At 44.9% G+C, this 17,827-nt stretch overlaps 1 pseudogene; it reads left to right on the top strand.

Moving 5' to 3' along the window:
• Positions 1 to 11,218: 11,218 nt before the first annotated feature.
• On the top strand, positions 11,219 to 17,740 carry LOC101057673 (uncharacterized; annotated as a pseudogene).
• Positions 17,741 to 17,827: the final 87 nt, after the last annotated feature.

Below are 17,827 nucleotides of genomic sequence, written 5' to 3'. Positions count from 1 at the left end.
TTAAGGGGATAAAAATTTATAGTAAGTAATAGGCTACAGGTTTCCTAACCATAACTGGTCATCTAACCCAAGTCTCCAGACTCTTGCTTCATATTGCTATGGCTGAAACATAGAGAAAAACATGTTTACTCTGATTATAGTTAAGACATACCAGCATCCAACAATGAAGTCATAGCACATGGAATGTATTCACTGCAGAAGAAAAAATTCTTTTGTGAAGCATGTTGGAATTTGATCAAAAATCTAAATTTTGATTCAAGATTGAAATTAATATGCTACAGCAATACTTCTAAGAAAACAAAAAAAATCTTCCTAAATTATTTGTTGTTCTACTAGGGGCAAATTATGATTGGATTTATAAACTAAAAAATTTTTCAAAGACATATGTAACTAATTTATATGAACTCTTTTACACTCAAGTTGTACAATTATTTTTTGTAATACCTCTATTATACTAAAGTAAATTACACTTTAATTCAAAAATATTTCAATGATTAAATATTTTGAAGTTTCATTTTGGATACCTATATAGCTTTTCTGTCATATTACTAATATATTATAACCTTCTTTTTGCATTGCTGAAATCAGATGTCAGAGGTCACTTAAGAAGGCTTTAAACATGCCAACCACATGCATTAGATTCCAGTAAGCTTAGAATCCCTATACTTCTTCAACTGCCTAATTATAATCAAGTATTTTCAAATGCAATCTTATTTTGAACACACGTGAAGATGAAATTGTAGCAAATAAGAAAAATTCTCCAACTTATCAAAATCTCTACCTATAAAATTTTCTCTGTAAAAGCAAATGAAAACAACTAGGAAAATGTATATTTTAATTCAGTGCAACTGTAGCTGTGACAAAATGGAAAATGGCTCCCCTATGAAAGGCAATCTCTTTGTTAAAGTGCTGACACGCCAAAGATAAGTTACTTATTGTTCTTTTACATTAAAAAAATAATTATTTCAAGGAAATAAAAACAAGGTAAAGAGTTAGGCTGCATTACATAAAACCAATGAAGACAAAGATACTTTACAAAACCATGTGTGTTCTATGGTGTTCATTAAAGCAAAAGCACTAGGTTTCCTGTTTTGATAACTCAGGACATTTATTATTGCAGTTTGGAAGGCTACTCCTTTACTTACATAAGGAGGGTGTGCCATCATAAGAACACTTTGGGGAGACTGCTAACAGGACCACTTTTCTTCATGTATCTTTTTTCTCATTTTAAAACACTGTGGTAAAATATACATAGTATAAAAATTTTAATGGTACAATTCAGTTAAGTATATTCACATTGTTGTACAACCATCTTTTTTTTCCTTTACACCTACAAATAAAACATTATCATTCTGCCTGCTGTATCAAATCTTGTTCATCCAAGTCACACATTAAGGAACAGATTAGGGTTGGGAAGAAATTTCTTAGGAAGTTCCAGGACTTCTAATTTATGTTTCCCAAGTGAAGTGCATAATACAAGACCATTGAAGGGCCTGGGAATTCAGACCGCTTTGCCTGTTTCTAATAATAGCTGTCATTTTGTTTTGTTTTGTTTTGCCTTGTTTCTGTAAATTTGTGTCTACCTTATGACCATATCCCAAAGTACGTTCCTTGGAGCATCAGTTGTAGGGGTGTCCATAGGTGTTACCCAGAAAAGGAGTATATGATCAAACAAATTTAGACCCACTCGATTAAACGTGTGTCCTTTCTGCAGAGTTTCTTAGAACTTCTCATACACTGGTGGGCATTGTGGCTGTCTAAGTCAGACGGGTGGCCTGCAGGTTTCACAAAGATCTTGGACCACTGAATTCTGTTATTGCTTGAGAATATTTTAAAACTATTTTGCAAAGGAGTACGCCTTGGAAAACATGAGATAACAGTTCTATACCTCTGTCATTTTCATTATTAAAGTATTTTTTGGCATGAAAAACTTCTTTTTAAAGAAAACATGTGGTTTGATGTTTCATCATCTTGGAACCTTCTGTCACTTTCCATATCCACCACCTTGTGCTAAACTGTCCACCTGTTCACTGCAAAACTCCTCACTTTTTGCCATTTGTTCACTCTGCCCAGTATTTTTACTTTCAAAGTTTTACCTCCTTTCACAAGAGGTTATGTCAGGAAATATACAATCAAAGTGAGAAGGAGAAAGAAATTCATTACATAAGTCTTAAAGGAAAAAACAGAAAATCCAAAGCATACTGAAAGAAAGCCTTGCAAGAGAGGTGGCTCAAGAGCTTTATGTCATAGCAGGACACCAAGAAAGTTCTAAGAAGGCCATATCAGAATGCCCTCTGCCAACTTTCAACCCCAAGATCAACACTTCACATGCATTAGCAGAGAGAGATAAATCAATGCTTTTCATGTTTGGTGCTGTATCTGTTTTGTCCCCTACCCCAACCCCAATCCACCACTGCTTTGAAGAACAGGTTGACCTCTCCAGATTCTGGGAGGAGATCAGTGTATTCGGTCTGCTCTGACTGTGGATGAGGACAGGTCCCAGACTCCAGCCAGTGCCTACTAGTTAGAGCAGAGCACAGCAGCCACCCAGCATGGCCTACTTAAAATTGCTGGTCTCCGTATTAAATTTTGGTCTCCTGCGAAATCAATATTGAGGCACCAACATTTAATAAAAACGTTCCGGGCATTTTTAGCAATATTTATTTACAGTTTGTGCTCTGATAGGCAATGAACCAACTCCATCAGCATTGGGAAGGCTTTCATTTTGTGAAAAAAAGTCAAAGGTATTTGTACATGGATACTAGGATCAACAATCTCTTTAGCCAGGACTTCCAAAACAAAGCCCCTGCAAGTGCCAATCTAAGCCCATGGGAGTGTTGGAAAATGGGGAAAATGCCTTCTTTAGATAATCGTGGTGGTGGTTGGTCAATATCTTAATTGTTGAGACCATTTGCCCTATGAAAGGCAGGAGGCTGGTAGTGGGAGTTTTCTGAGTTCATTTTTTTCCTCAGATCTTCTCATTTCCCTGAAAATTGCTAAAGTATGGTTTTTGGCTCCTGCAGGGTTCTCTCTCTCTCTCTGTCTCTTCCCCGCTGACTCCCTCCTTGCCTTAGTCCCTGTTTTCTGCTTACTAATCCCCCCTCATAGTTTCAACAAGAAGCACAGTTACCACACTAACTTCTGCAGGAATCCAGGAAAACAAGCTGTCTAAAGGCAACATCTGCCTCTGACCCTATAATATAGTCCTCACCACAGATACATGTTATGGGTTGAATTGTGTCCCTCAAAAAGATATGTTGAAGTCCTAACCTTTGGTGCCTGTAAAGAGGACCTTATTTGGAAATAAGCTGTTTGCAGAAGTAATCCAGCTATAATGAGGTCATACTAGATTAGGGTGAGCCCTAAATCCAATAACTGGTGTCCTTATAAGGAGAGGGAGAGATTTAGAGGTACAGCTTAGACACAGAGGGGAAATGTTCATGTGAAAACAGGGAAAGAAATCAGAATGATGAAACTATAATCCAAGGAACATCAGAGCTTGGTGGCAATCTCTGGAAGCCATGAAGAGTCAGGGCAGATTCTTCCCTAGAGCCTTCAGGGGAAGCGTGGCTCTGCTAACACCTTAATTCCAAAGTTCCAGCCTCTGGAACTGTGAGAAAATAGAGTTGTGTTGTTTTTTGTTTTAAGCCATGTACTTTGTGGTAATTTGTTACAGTCGTCCTAGGGAACCACTGCAAGTGAGTACAAAGGTCTAGCTGTTTGCACGGGAAAAGGAAGATACAATATGGGAAAAATAAAACTGAGATTAACATCCTAATAACTTACCTGGCACACAAGGAAGTCCAAGCAGGAGGAGAATAGCATTGAACAGGCTATTAGTAACTGTTGTTCATTCATTGTACAAATACATATTGAATGCTTCTCTGGGCCTGGAAGGTAAATAAGACAATGTCTTTACCCTGAAATGGGTCAAGTATAACGAATATTGAACAAACACAGGGCCACATGATTTCCATAAGTGCATAGGGGTGCCATAGAGATAGGGAAAAAGAGAACTTGATGAGAACGTGAAGGTCTGGAGAAGGCTTTTTATTTTTTTTTATTTTTTTGCAAGAAAATAAGACTTCAGATGGAGTTCTGCAGGATGAGCAGGCATTGTCCAGGGAATAACGGTGTACAGGACATCTGAGGCAGGGCACAGGATAAGCAATGTCAAAGGTGTAATACAGCACATTACGAGCCACTGTGTATTCTTGGGCAAGGGGACTAATGGAAAAGAAAGGCCTCTAGTGGCATTTAAGGACTAGGATAGGAAATGCATCTTGTGTCTTGCTAAGGGCCCAGAGCTGACCCTATAAAAGATGAGAGCTAATGATGACTTTTAAGCTAAGAGGTATTATGGTGACATTTTTATTTTGCACATGTCACTTTGGCATAGAAGATAAAGTAGATAAAAGCAAGGCTTCATGCATAAGAATTTTTCTTGGAGGCTGGGTGTGATGGCTCATGCCTGTAATCCCAGCACTTTGGAAGGCCGAGGCAGGCAGATCACCTGAGATCAGGAGTTTGAGACCAGCCTGGTCAACATGGAAAAACCCCGTCTCTACTAAAAATACAAAAATTAGCCAAGCATGGTGGCGGGCACCCATAATCCCAGCTACTTGAGAAGTTGAGACAGGAAAGTCGCTTGAACCCAGGAGGCAGAGGCTGCAGTAAGCCAAGATCTCGCCATTGCACTCCAGCCTGGGCAACAGAGCGAGACTCTGTCTCAAAAAAAAAAAAAAGATAAAAAGAAAAAAAAAGATGGTTAAACACTTCATTTTCTTCTAACAGATTCATCCACGTGAGCTCTACTCATCACAACATGCTCAAAGAACAGACTGAAACTTCAGGAGATGGAATGCCAGTTTTCTCAGTGCCAATGATTGATTCTAAGAGCTCCAACAGCACTTCTTGTGGCAGGGAGCCCTGGGTCACCAGAATGCCCAGGTGTCTTTGTACGTCAGGCTTTTGTGATTTGAGACTTGATGGTGGCTCTGCTCCACATCAATCACAAAGGCTTGTCCAGTGCTCTCAGCGTGTTCATCTATCCCTGTGCCTTCAGAGGAATGTCATCTATGACATTAATATTCACTTGCCTCCTAGCTAACATTCACGTGGAGTCATGATTTCTTTGCTTACTCCTAATTTTTCTGGACTTACAATGTCTTGAAAAGCCAGGTAAATGGCTCTCCCTGCTTTGTTCATTAGATACAGAGTGATGTTACTTTCACTAAATACAATTTTTCTGAGGCGATATTCTTATTAAGTCCCAATCTGCTCTTCTCACACAAAGGATACTCCATCAGGAGAAGCTGCATGCAGAGTAAAAGGGTAAATCAGTCATCATCTATATGATTTAAGCTACAATAACCTACATACAACCTCAAATTTAAGAAGAATATTTTGCCTTTTGTTAATACAATGCCTGGAATGCAGTGGTGTGATCTCAGCTCACAGCAACCTCTACCCCCTGGTCTCAAGTGATCCTCCCACCTCAACCTCCAACGTAGCTGGCATTACAGGTGGGCACCACCATACCCGGCTAATTTTTTTTAAAATTTTTTGTGGAGACAGAGTTTCACTATGTCACCTAGGCTAGTCTTGAATTCCTGGACTCAAGCAATCCTCCCACCTAGGCCTCCAAAAAATGCTGGGATTACAAGCATGAGCTACTGTGCCCAGCCTGTAAAAAAAATTTTTTTAAATAATATTGATAAAAGAAATGTCCGTTAGTGAGAACTCATGTATGTCAGTGTTAAAAATTTAAGTCAGACTTGCTTAAATGAAAGGAATACCTTACCTTACTTATAACTAAAAATTCAAGGGTTAGAAATAAAAAAAACTGAGTTTTTAAAGTTTTAATTATGTCTCTCTTTTCTTTTCAATTTCTTCATCTTTGCATGCACCTTCTTTATTTGTTCATTTGTTTTTAGAGACAAGGCCTCACTCTGTTGCCCAAACTGGAGTGCAGTGGCAAGATCACAGTTCACTGCAGCTTCAAACTCTTGGGCTCAAGCAATCCTCCTGTGTGAGCCTCCCAAGTAGCTGGGACTACAGAAGTGAGCCACCAAATCCAACTCACTTTTTTTGTTTGTTTGTTTGTTTTTTGTAGACACGAGGTTTTGCTATGTTTGCCAGGCTGGTCTCAATCAAACTCCTAGACTCAAGTGATCCTCCTCTCTTGGCCTTCCAAAGTTCTGAAATTACTGCTATGAGTCATCATGTCTGGCTTCACCTTCTATGTTATTCTTTTGCATTGTGAAACTGTTGAGCCATATAGGTGCAGTCATAGAAACTATTCTTCCCCAGTTGAAATTATCCCAGTTTAAAGGCTAGAAAGAAAGCATCTCTCCCCATGTAGCCATCTCTGAAGTCTCTGAAAAGCATTGTGATTGTCTATTTTGTTCTGCATCTGTTTCGGAGCCAATCACTATGGCTATATAAGGAAGAGAGAGTAATTAACTATCCTATCAAAGTATTTGGACTGAAAGTAGAGACATCCTAAAAGAAAGGGAATAATGTTACCAAGGAAGATATCAAGTGCTGAATTGAGAAAAAGAAAGGCAAAGAAAGCGTTTATTAGTGCTCTGAATTCCAACTAAAGGAAGGCAGAACTGAGAGAAGGTGGATATTTCTCCTAGCACTGTAAACTCACAGGGAATACAGGCAAACAAACCAATGGGGCATTCTACAACAATATAGACTGTGTAGAATTCTTACTTCCAATCAGAAGTTTCTAATGAAGAAATTAACCTTGCTGCTTTTCATCCAAACTAAAATGTGTGTGTGCAGACATTCCCCCAACACAAATCATATTTAATATATGGAATAAAATCTCCAGGGATAAATGGTTTCTCTAGTTTTGTGGGTAAATAATTCTTTATCCTAATAGATAAAGAATTTTGTTTTATCCATTAGGGATCGCTGTTACTCTTTAACTCTTTTCTAAACTTAGCAAAAATATAAACAAACAAAAGCAGAAATGCACCAGTTTTTGCTTTCTTTGGGAGATCTTCTCACTTCCAGAAAAAGATATCTCTATCCTCCCAATCTTCATAATTCTTAGTTTGTACCATTCATAAGAGACTAAAATGGTTCTATTTTGAATTTGAGTTAATGATGACATTTTTACATATCCTGTTTGTAAATTTTTTGAGTAACATCTACCTAAAAGACAATAGCATAAATAGCTAATTTTGAGCAACTTCTGTGGTCAAGTTATATACTACTTATGTGAGTGTGTCTGGCTTGAAATACATCTATGAGATAGATTCATCCAATTTTAAGATGACAAAGCTGTGGATCACAAAAGTAGACTAACTTGTCCATGATCAACTGCTAATGAAAGACATATCCAAGATCCAAATCCCCAAAAGTGTTGCTCCAAAGCTCCTGAAATAGTCTGAAGGGGGTATGATAAGAGAGACACCAGTTCGATGTGTACGGCTGTCATTCAGGTGACAGAAGACAGTGGCTTAGACTGTGAGGATGGCAGAGAAATGGAGAAAATGAGATGGATTTAAGGATATTTTAGGATGGCATCAACAGATCTTCATGTGAAGGTTAAGCTCTGTTCCATCCACCAATGTTTCAGTCTTTTGGAAGTAGTTAGGAAACATGCTGTGGAGGAGAGGTGGAGAGTGGAAGAGGTAATAAGGCTGCTTAGAGTATTTACACCTCTTCCACCTCGGACTCTCTCCTGAAAGTCTCAGGTAGTCATTATGTTAAGAGCACACGGGAACTTATGAGAGAGGGAGCACTTGGATGTGCGACTCCTTCAGGGCTCAAAATGAGAGGCAGGGTATTGGAAAAGGAGACTTTGAGGATGAAGCAATTAGTCATGTTGAGATAAAGAACTCCAAAGACAGGAGAGAAGTTTCCCCATTAACTGTAATGCCAAGAAAACTGTGAGTCATTGGCCACTCCCTCCAATACTTGCCTGTCACATTCACATCGGTGTTGCCTATGAATATGTAGATACTCTTAGGAAATGTGTAACCCTTTGGAGAGTGAATGCAAATTTAAACTCATATTTTACTTGTTGGAAGGCATTCATCACCTTAAACTGTATTAATGAATACCTAGTTAAGGTTGCAGAAATCTTGTTAAATTTTCAAAACCAAAATTAACTTTCATAGGATGATGATAACCCAGTCATCCATTAAAGTGGTCATAATTGTCTATCAGTCTAGTGTCACTTTAGTACCAGAGAAAGGCCTAAAGTTAAATGGTTTCTATTCTGGGGACCATTTTCAGATTTGAGTTGAGAAAATAATATAAAATAGAAGAATTTGAGGTCTGTGTGTACCAGACTAAATTAAGTATTTCCAGCAACAATGCGAATGTAATCTATTTCCTTCTGTATATATATTCTTCCCTCTCTAATTTTTTTTCTTCCCTCCCTTCTTTTCTTCATTCTTTCCTTTTTTCCTCTTTTCTTTTTTTTTTTTTTTTACTTTCCCTCTGTCTCTTTGTCACTCTATTCTTCCATTCTCCTTTAATAGTTAGAAAAAAGAAAATCTGTATTTTTCCCAAAATAATCCAGCAGAGGGCAAATGTTCTTTGCCTGAATTTTATAAACCTGAATGAGAGTGAATTCTGAAGCCCTGCCTTTCTCTTTCAACATGAGGCAAATACTAGATATGCACACTTTCCTGGGTCCCTAAATGTTCTTTCTTCTCTCGCAGTTCTTTCTAGTTAACAAGACCATGGTGAACACACTAAGAGATAATGATCTCTCTTTTTTATATTAACCTGTTTGTTATTTCTAAATAAAAATGTGCTCTACTAGACATATTTTCAAAACCAGTTAAAAATGAAGTAATCTCCATGTCTAATTTTATGTCTCTATAAAACTCCGTTCCCTAAATGTGTAAGTAAGCATCAAATAGTAAAGTTATAAACCTCTTTGTCTTGTAAACAAGGAGACAAAAAGCAGCATTAAAAAAGTAGTTGTATTAAAGCTCATAAAAGTTATGGCTCAATTTTAATCGGTGTAGTGTGGCCACTTTGTATTTATGTCTGTGAGCAGTAGTTTTACCCTATGCAGAAAATGTTTCTGGAAGATACACTGTGGACTTACTTGTGAGCTTCCTGTTGGCTTTGGATTAACAAACTTCTCTTCAATCTTTAAATGAGAGAAAATGTAGCATACATTTGTGTTACTCATTTTTAACAAAAAGAATAAAAAATTTAACCTATTTGGAGTAAAATCTTTTTTAAGATTCAATATTTAGTCTATTGATACCTTAGAAGGCTTGCTTCAATTCAAAGTGCTTGTTTCTAGAGCTTTGGTAGTACTGTTTTCTTAGTTATTTGTCATGTAGATAGATTGGTTGGTTGGTTGATTTTAATTTTATGAATAGCACACAAATGCAGTGTCTTCAATTTTTTTTTTTTTTTTGAGACGGAGTTTCGCTCTTGTTGCCCAGGCTGGAGTGCAATGGCACAATCTCGGCTCACCATAACCTCCTCCTCCCGGGTTCAAGCGATTCTCCTGCCTCAGCCTCCCTAGTAGCTGGGATTACAGGCATGCACCACCATGCCCAGCTAATTTTGTATTTTTAGTAGAGATGGGGTTTCTCCATGTAGGTCAGGTTGGTCTCGAGTTCTCTATCCCAGGTGATCCACCCGCCTCGGCCTCCCAAGGTGCTGGGATTACAGGCTTAAGCCACTGTGCCTGGCCCAGTGTCTTCAATTTTTATTTTATTTTATTTATTAATTGATTGATTTTTGAGACAGAGTATCACTCTGCTGCCCAGGCTAGAGTGTAGTGGCACAGTCTCAGCTCACTGCAGCCGCCCACCTCCTGGGTTCCATCAATTCTCATGCCTCAGCCTTCTGAGTAGCTGGGATTACAGGTGGGTGCCACCATGTCTAGGTAATTTTTGTATTTTTAGTAGAGACAGGGTTTCACAATGTTGGCCAGGCTGGTCTTGAACTCCTGACCTCAAGTGATCTGCCAGCCTTAGCCTCCCAAAGTGCTGGTATTACAAGCATAAGCTACCATGCCCAGCCAGTGTCTTTAATTATTAACTTAAGAGAAATATACAGTGTAAAGCAGAAGTCATTCATTCATTCATTCAACAATAACTGCTGAGCTCCTACATACCTAAGTACTGCCTCTGCAATGCTTATCCTGGTAAGGATGTGAAGATATGGTTCTTTTGCCCATGAAGCTTTTGGTGTGGAAGTTTCTCTTCACATTTTTTCCTCAATTATCAGTTTAGTGCAAATTATTTCACACCATTTGATATCCATTTTATACATATATGCCTTTTAAACATATATGTGTGTGTTTTCACATAAGTGGAATTCAACTATTTATGTTGTATAATGGGATTTGGTCTTCCCTTGCCCCCAGGCAAAACCTTGGTTAACTTAGTTTACAATATTTATGGTCACTTTTAAATAATACGAATAGTATAGATTTAGAAAGTACAAATAGTGTACAAATAGTACAGAGTTGGAAAGTATACTTTTTCATTTGATTATCAAAATGGCAAAGCTGTTTTCGAGTACGGTAGAGGGAAGCCTTTAATGAAGAAAGGGGTGTGGTTGGCTTTTTCATGCTTTCTTCTACTCTTAGAAGTTTTGTTCCTTCCCCTGCTTTGCTGACATTAGTTCTGGTCCTGGATGATGTTGGGTGAATAGCGGAGAGAGAAGGATGACAGCTAAGGGGTGGTGAAGAAAGTTCTTAATTGATATGATTCAGGAGAGGGGCAGCGAAGTGCTGAGTAGAGAAGGGCAGGATCCCTGACAAGGGCTCCAACCTCGGGCCTGTGCCCATGGACCTAAATGAGGACAGGCATTTCTGTTTTTGCCGACCAAATGTTGCCTTTTGGCCCCCCATCCTGTGGCCATAAAAACCCGAGACTGTAGCGAGCAGACACACAAACAGCTGGACGTCGAGAAAGAGCACACGGACAGACACCAGCAGACACCAGCAGGCCATAGACAGACCGAAGAACAAAGGAGACGTCGTTCTCTGCGCCTGCGCCGGCGCTGCGGGCCTCTCTGCGCCTGCGCCGGCGCTGCGGGCCTCTCTGCGCCTGCGCCGGCGCTGCGGGCCTCTCTGCGCCTGCGCCGGCGCTGCGGGCCTCTCTGCGCCTGCGCCGGCGCTGCGGGCCTCTCTGCGCCTGCGCCGGCGCTGCGGGCCTCTCTGCGCCTGCGCCGGCGCTGCGGGCCTCTCTGCGCCTGCGCCGGCGCTGCGGGCCTCTCTGCGCCTGCGCCGGCGCTGCGGGCCTCTCTGCGCCTGCGCCGGCGCTGCGGGCCTCTCTGCACAGATTTCGGCAATACCACCAAGGCAGAGCAGCGTTTCCCGCAGCACAGGCCCGGGCGGGCGGGCAGGCCGGCGGCACCGCGAGGGCGGAGCTGCGTTCTGCTCAGCACAGACCCGGGGGAAACCGCGTAGGCAGACCAGTGTTCTCCTCAGCACAGACCTTGGGGGCACCGCCTCGCTTTGGGAAAACTCGGGACCGCAGCGACGGTGAATAAAATGCTTCCTGTTTGCAACCCTGAATAATCAGGGTCAGAGTCCAGTTAGAAGGGTTCAATGTGGAAAAAGAGAAACCAAAAGCCCCCATGAATCCTGCGCATGGAAGGTGAGGCGACCGCAGTGGGAGGTCTACATCGCAGCCTCAGAACACAAACGCAGCATTCCTAGTGCAGACATGACACCCAAAATATGACACCCCCATTGCTCATATGACGAGCACCTGTAATGATAATGCACTGCCTCAATACAAAAATATTAATATAAGATCGGCAATATAGTAATATATTAATATAAGGGTTAGGGTGAGGGTGAGGGGCGAGGGTTAGGGGTTAGGGTGAGGGTGAGAGGTGAGGGTTAGGGGTTGGGGTTAGGGTTGGGTTGGGGTTGGGGTTAGGGTAGGGTTGGGGTTGCGGTTGGGGTAGGGGTTGGGGTTAGGGTTGGGTTGGGGTTGAGTTTAGGGTTAAGGGTTAAGGGTTAGGGTAGGGTTAGGGGTTAGGATTAGGTTGGGGTTGGCTTAGGGGTTAGGGTTTAGGGTTAGGGTTAGGGTTACGGTTATTGGTTAGGGTTAGGGGTTAGGGTTACGAGTTAGGGTTAGTGTTCGTGTTCGGGTTCGGGTTGGGGTTGGCGTTGGGGTTTGGGGTTAGGGTTGGGGTGGGGGTTATGGTTAGGGGTTGGGGTTGGGGGTTGGGGTTAGGGTTAGCGTAGGTTTAGGGTAAGGGTAAGGGTTAGGATTAGGGGTTAGGGTTTGGGGTTAGGGTTAGGGGTTAGGGTTAGGGGTTAGGGTTTAGGGTTAGGGTTAGAGTTATTGGTTAGGGTTAGGGGTTAGGGTTAGGGGTTAGGGTTGGGGTTAGGGGTTAGGGGTTAGGGTTGGGGTTAGGGTTAGTGTAGGGTTAGGGTTAGGGTTAAGGGGTTAGGGTTAGGGTAGGGGTTAGGGGTTAGGGTTGGGGTTAGGGTTAGTGTAGGGTTAGGGTTAAGGTGTTAGGGTTAGGGTTAGATTACAATTTCTAACCTGTTTTATTTTGTTTTTCTTCTGAGACAGGGTCTCCCTCTGTTGTCCAAGGCTGGAGTGTAGTAGTGCTATCGCAGCTGACTGCAGCCTCAACCTTCCAGGCTAAAGCGATCCTCCCACCTCAACCTCCCACGTGGCTGAGACTACAGGTGCTTGCCACTATGCCCAACTAATATTTGGAATTTTCGTATACGTGGATTCCAGAGGGGTGACAGCGAAACGTGAGTAAGCATGGATTTTGGTATATGCAGAGATGGGGGGCTGGAACTGATTCTGTATACTGAGGGACGACGACTGTATATGTTTTTACAATTACGCTGTAGGATACATACTGTTGCATAGCCTTGAAAATACAAATTTTTAATTGAGTGGAATAATAATAATATTGATAAAAGTAGCAGCTGGCCAGGTGTGGTGGCTCACACTGGTAATCGCAACACTTTGGGAGGCTGAGGCAGGAGGATGGCTTGAGGCCAAGAGTTTGCGATAGGCCTTGGAAACAAAGGGAGTCACCATCCCTACACAAAAATACATGAATTAGCCTAGTGTGGTGGCATGTTCCTGTAGTCCCAGCTACTTGGGAGGCTGAGGTGGGAGGATCACTTGAGCCCAGGGAGGCTGAGACTGCAGTGAGTCATGATCAGGCCTCTGCACTCCAGCCTGGGTGACAGAGTGAGATCCTGTCTCAAAACAACAAAAAAGTAGCAGCTAACATCAACTGACCTTTTATACCAGGTGCCTATTGATACCATTGTTTAATTTCTTAGAACTGTTTCTTATTTCACTTACCAACTCTGTCTTCAGTTACTCCCAGATTTTTACTGTGTGTGTACAGATGACCGTTTGTTTAGATTGAATTGTCTCCCCAGAAGTAAGATTACTGTGAGTCATGGTGAATGGACATTCTCATTACCCTTGATGTAAGTTGACAGGGTTTTGAGTGCCTCCCAGGTATAATCTTAGCACTTTAGGAGGCTAAGAGAGGAGGATTGCTTGAGGCCAAGAGTTGGAGGAGGCAGTATGGCAGTATGGTGAGACCCTGTCTCCACTATTTTAAAAAATTGACAGGCTTTACCCTGGATGGCTTATACACAATTTAAACACCCCTCATAGTATAAGAAAGTGCCCATTTCACTGCACCTTTGCCAGCACAGGGTATTATAATTTAGTAAGTCATTTTTTGTTTGATTATTTTAAATAGATAAAAGACCTCATGTTACTTTACTTGTCACATTTCAACATCTTTCCTTAGCTTATTAGCTCTATCTCTTTTCTGCCTGTAAATGGTTGTTGTTGTTGTTTTGTTCTTTGAGACAGGGTCTTGCTCTGTCACCAGGCTGGACTGTAGTGGCATAATCATGCCTCGCTGCAGCCTTGACCTCCCAGGCTCAAACTTCAGCATTCCGAGTAGCTGGGACTACAAGTGTGCACCACCACTCCCAGCTAACTTTTTTCTTTTTTTTTGGATAGAGACAGGGTCTCACTGTGTTGTCCAGACCGGTCTCTAGCTCCTGGCGTTAAGCAATCTTCCTGCATTAGCTTCTCAAATTGCTGGAATTTCAGGCATGAGCCATGACCATGCCTGGCCTGGGCTAGTCCCATATTCTCTAGAGTTGTCTTTACTTTGTGCTAGCCAATCTCTCATTGTGCTGTTCACCTTTTATAATGAATAATTCTCTGTATTAAATTTTACCACTTTAAACTTTTGAGTGGTTTATGCTTCCTGATTGGACTCTGACTAATATGTTAGGAAGGGTCCCAGGAGGTAAACCCACACAGATGGGATTTGGGCATAGGTTTGGTTTCCCGGGGGCAGTGCTGAGCTCTTTGCCAGTGGGAAATGGGATGCTGGTGATTTCCAGTAGGTGACCTCACAGTGACTCAAGCTACCACTTACTGTTGATTGTGACGAAATGCCAGCTGAGGCACATGCCTTGGGAGCTAAGTGGTTTCTGCCCTTGACCACTGTGAAGACTGTTTTGGGAAGGGTCGCTTTGGATGCACTTGAGCAGGGGTCCCCAACCCCTGAGCCATGGAGCCGTAGGGAGCCACACAGCAGGAGGTGAGTGGTGTCGAGTGAGGGAGTGAGGGAAGCTTCGTCTGTATTTACAGCCACTCCCCTTTGCTCACATTCCCGCCTGAGCTCTGCCTTCTCAGATGAGCAGCAGCATTAGATTCTCATAGGAGAACGCACCCTGTTGTGAACTGGGCATGTGAGGGATCTAGGTTGCGCTGTCCTTATGAGAATCTAATACCTATTGATCTGTCACTTTCTCCCATCACGCTCAGGTGGGACCATCCAGTTTCAGGAAAACAAGCTTAACACGCCCACTGATTCGACATTATGGTGAGTTCTATAATTATTTTATTATATATTGGATATAGAATATATATATATTTATTATATATATTAATATGTTAAATATATTAATATATTAAATATATTATTATATATTGTAATAATGGAAATAAAGTCCCTAATAAATGTAAATGTGCTTAAATCTTTTGGCCCAGCTCCTACCTCCCGGCAGCCTCTCCAGGCCCAGAACTTTCTCCAGTCAGCCTCTACAGACCAAGCTCATGACTCACAATGGCCTATTTAGGCCCATACCCTACGTCACGGCAGTCTCCGCAGATGAGGCTACTGCCTCACAACAGCCTCCACAGGCACAGCTCCATCGGATATTGGATATATCCAATATCCACAGCCCACAGCATCCTCAAGCCAAGCTCCCCAGGCCCAGGTCAGGCCTCACGGTGGCCTCTCCAGGATGAGCTCCTGCCCTCCGATGGCACCTGCAGGCCTCAAATGGTCTCCGGTCGGTGGGCTCCTCCACGCCAAGCTTGGGCCTCCCGGCGACCTCTGCAGGTCCAAGTTGTCCTGAAGTTGGCATCTCCCGGCCGTGCCTCCCAGCAAGTAAGCAAGCTCTTTTGGCTCAACTCCTGCCCAGCTCCCAACCGCCTTTGTGGGCCCCGAACTTTCTCCAGCCAAGTTCTTCGGGCCTAATTCCTGCCGCCCGTTGGCCTGTACGGGCCCAGCAATGGTTGGAGAACAGCCTATGCAGGTCCCGCTCTTGCCTCTCAGGGGCCTCTCCAGGCCCAGCTGTTGACCCCACGGCGGCCTCCCAGGGCCAAGTCCCTGCCTGCCTCCCAGCAGCCCGTGTGCGGCCCAGCTCCTCCCTCACGGTGGCCTGTTGATGCCCATGCCTCTGGTACCCTGCCCAGAGGCATGAGCCCCTGCCTCACACCGGCCCCTCCCACGCTGAGAGAGGTCAGCGTGAGCCCTTGCCTCACACCGGCCCCTCCCACGCTGAGAGAGGTCAGAGTGAGCCCCATGCCTCACACCGGCCCCTCCCACGCTGAGAGAGGTCGTGAGCCCTTGCCTCACACCTGCCCCTCCCACGCTGAGGAGGTCAGCGTGAGCCCCTTGCCTCACACCGGCCCCTCCCACGCTGAGAGAGGTCAGCGTGAGCCCTTGCCTCACACCGGCCCCTCCCACGCTGAGAGAGGTCAGCGTGAGCCCCTTGCCTCACACCGGCCCCTCCCACGCTGAGAGAGGTCAGAGTGAGCCCCATGCCTCACACCAGCCCCTCCCACGCTGAGAGAGGTCAGCGTGAGCCCCATGCCTCACACTGGCCCCTCCCACGCTGAGAGAGGTCGTGAGCCCTTGCCTCACACCGGCCCCTCCCATGCTGAGAGAGGTCAGAGTGAGCCCCATGCCTCACACCGGCCCCTCCCACGCTGAGAGAGGTCAGCGTGAGCCCTTGCCTCACACCGGCCCCTCCCACGCTGAGAGAGGTCAGCGTGAGCCCCTTGCCTCACACCGGCCCCTCCCACGCTGAGAGAGGTCAGCGTGAGCCCTTGCCTCACACCGGCCCCTCCCACGCTGAGAGAGGTCAGCGTGAGCCCTTGCCTCACACCGGCCCCTCCCACGCTGAGAGAGGTCAGCGTGAGCCCCTGCCTCAACAGGCCACCGTGAGGGAGGAGCAGGGTCGCACGCGGGCTGCTGGGAGGCAGGCAGGGACTTGGGCCTGGGAGGTCGCGGTGGGGCGAGAGCTGGGCCTGGAGACACCCCTGGGAGGCAACAGCGGGGCCTACAGACTCTGTTCTCCAGCCAGAGCTGGGACTGTTCAGGTACTGGGAGGCGGGATGTGGGTCTGAAGAGCTTGGTTTCAGAAACTTCGGGGTCTACAAACGCAGGCGGGAGCTGAGCCAAAAAAGCTTGTTTGCTGGGAGGCGGGAGATGCAGCCAGGAGAAACAGCTGTGCCTGCAGAGGCCGCCATGTGGGAGGCGGAGGCCGGGCCTCCTCAAATCAGCCTCTCCAGACCCACTTGCAGCCTCCCGGCGTCCTCTCCGGGCCCAGCTCTTCCTCCCGGCTGTGTCTCCAGGCCTGACTCTGGCCTCCCAACAACGTCTTTGGACTCAGCTCCTGCCCAGCTCCCAGCGGCCCTGGTAGGCCCACCACTTCCCGAAGACAAGCTCCCCAGGCCCAGCTCAGGCCTCACGGTGGCCTCTCCAGGCTCAGCTCCTGCCCTCCGATGGCAAGGTCGGTGGGCTCCTCTAGGCCCAGCTTGGGCCTCCCGGCGGCCTCTGCAGGCCCAAATCGTCCTGAAGTCGGCCTCTCCAGGCCCAGCTCCGGCCTCCCGGCGGCCTCTGCAGGCCCAAGTCGTCGTCAAATCGGCCTGGAAGTGGGCCTGGAAGAGCAGCAAGTCGGCCTTCCCGGGCCCAGCTCCATCCTCTCGGCGGCCTCTCCAGGTGCAAAACTTCCTCGAGTCAGCCTCTCCAGGCCCAGCTCCTCCTGCCTCCCAGTGGCCCCTTTCAGCCCAGACCAGCTCATGGCTCTTGGCGGCCTTCCCAGGCCCCACTTTTGACTTTTGGTGGCCTCTTCAGGCCCAGAACTTGACCTCCAGTGGGCCTTTGCAGGCCCGGCCTCCTGCCTCTCGAAGGCCTGCATGGGCCTGGACTCACAGCGGACTCACAGCGGACTCTCCATGCCCAGCTAGCTCTTGCCTCATTGCGGCCTCCCGAGTCCAAAGCTCCTGCCTCTCGGCCGCTTCGGCAGGCCCAGCTCCCGCCTGCCAGTGGCCTCTTTAGGCCCAGCTCATTCCTCACAACGGCCTTCCCAGGCCCCGTTTTTCCCTTCCGGCAGCCTCTTGGCCTCTAATTTGTTTATCTTTTGTGTATAAATCCCAAAATATTGAATTTTGGAATATTTCCACCATTATGTAAATATTTTGGTAGGTGATTTATTTGGGGTGAGTTTCTGCACCAAGCCCGAATTTTTTATTTTATTTTACTTATTATTTGGTGTTAAACA

The sequence above is a fragment of the Pan troglodytes genome, chromosome 2 (assembly GCF_028858775.2).
Source record: "Pan troglodytes isolate AG18354 chromosome 2, NHGRI_mPanTro3-v2.0_pri, whole genome shotgun sequence".
Taxonomy (NCBI): Eukaryota; Metazoa; Chordata; class Mammalia; order Primates; family Hominidae; genus Pan; species Pan troglodytes.
The sequence above is the reverse complement of the archived record's forward strand: the minus strand, read 5'-3'. Positions and strand labels throughout refer to the sequence as shown.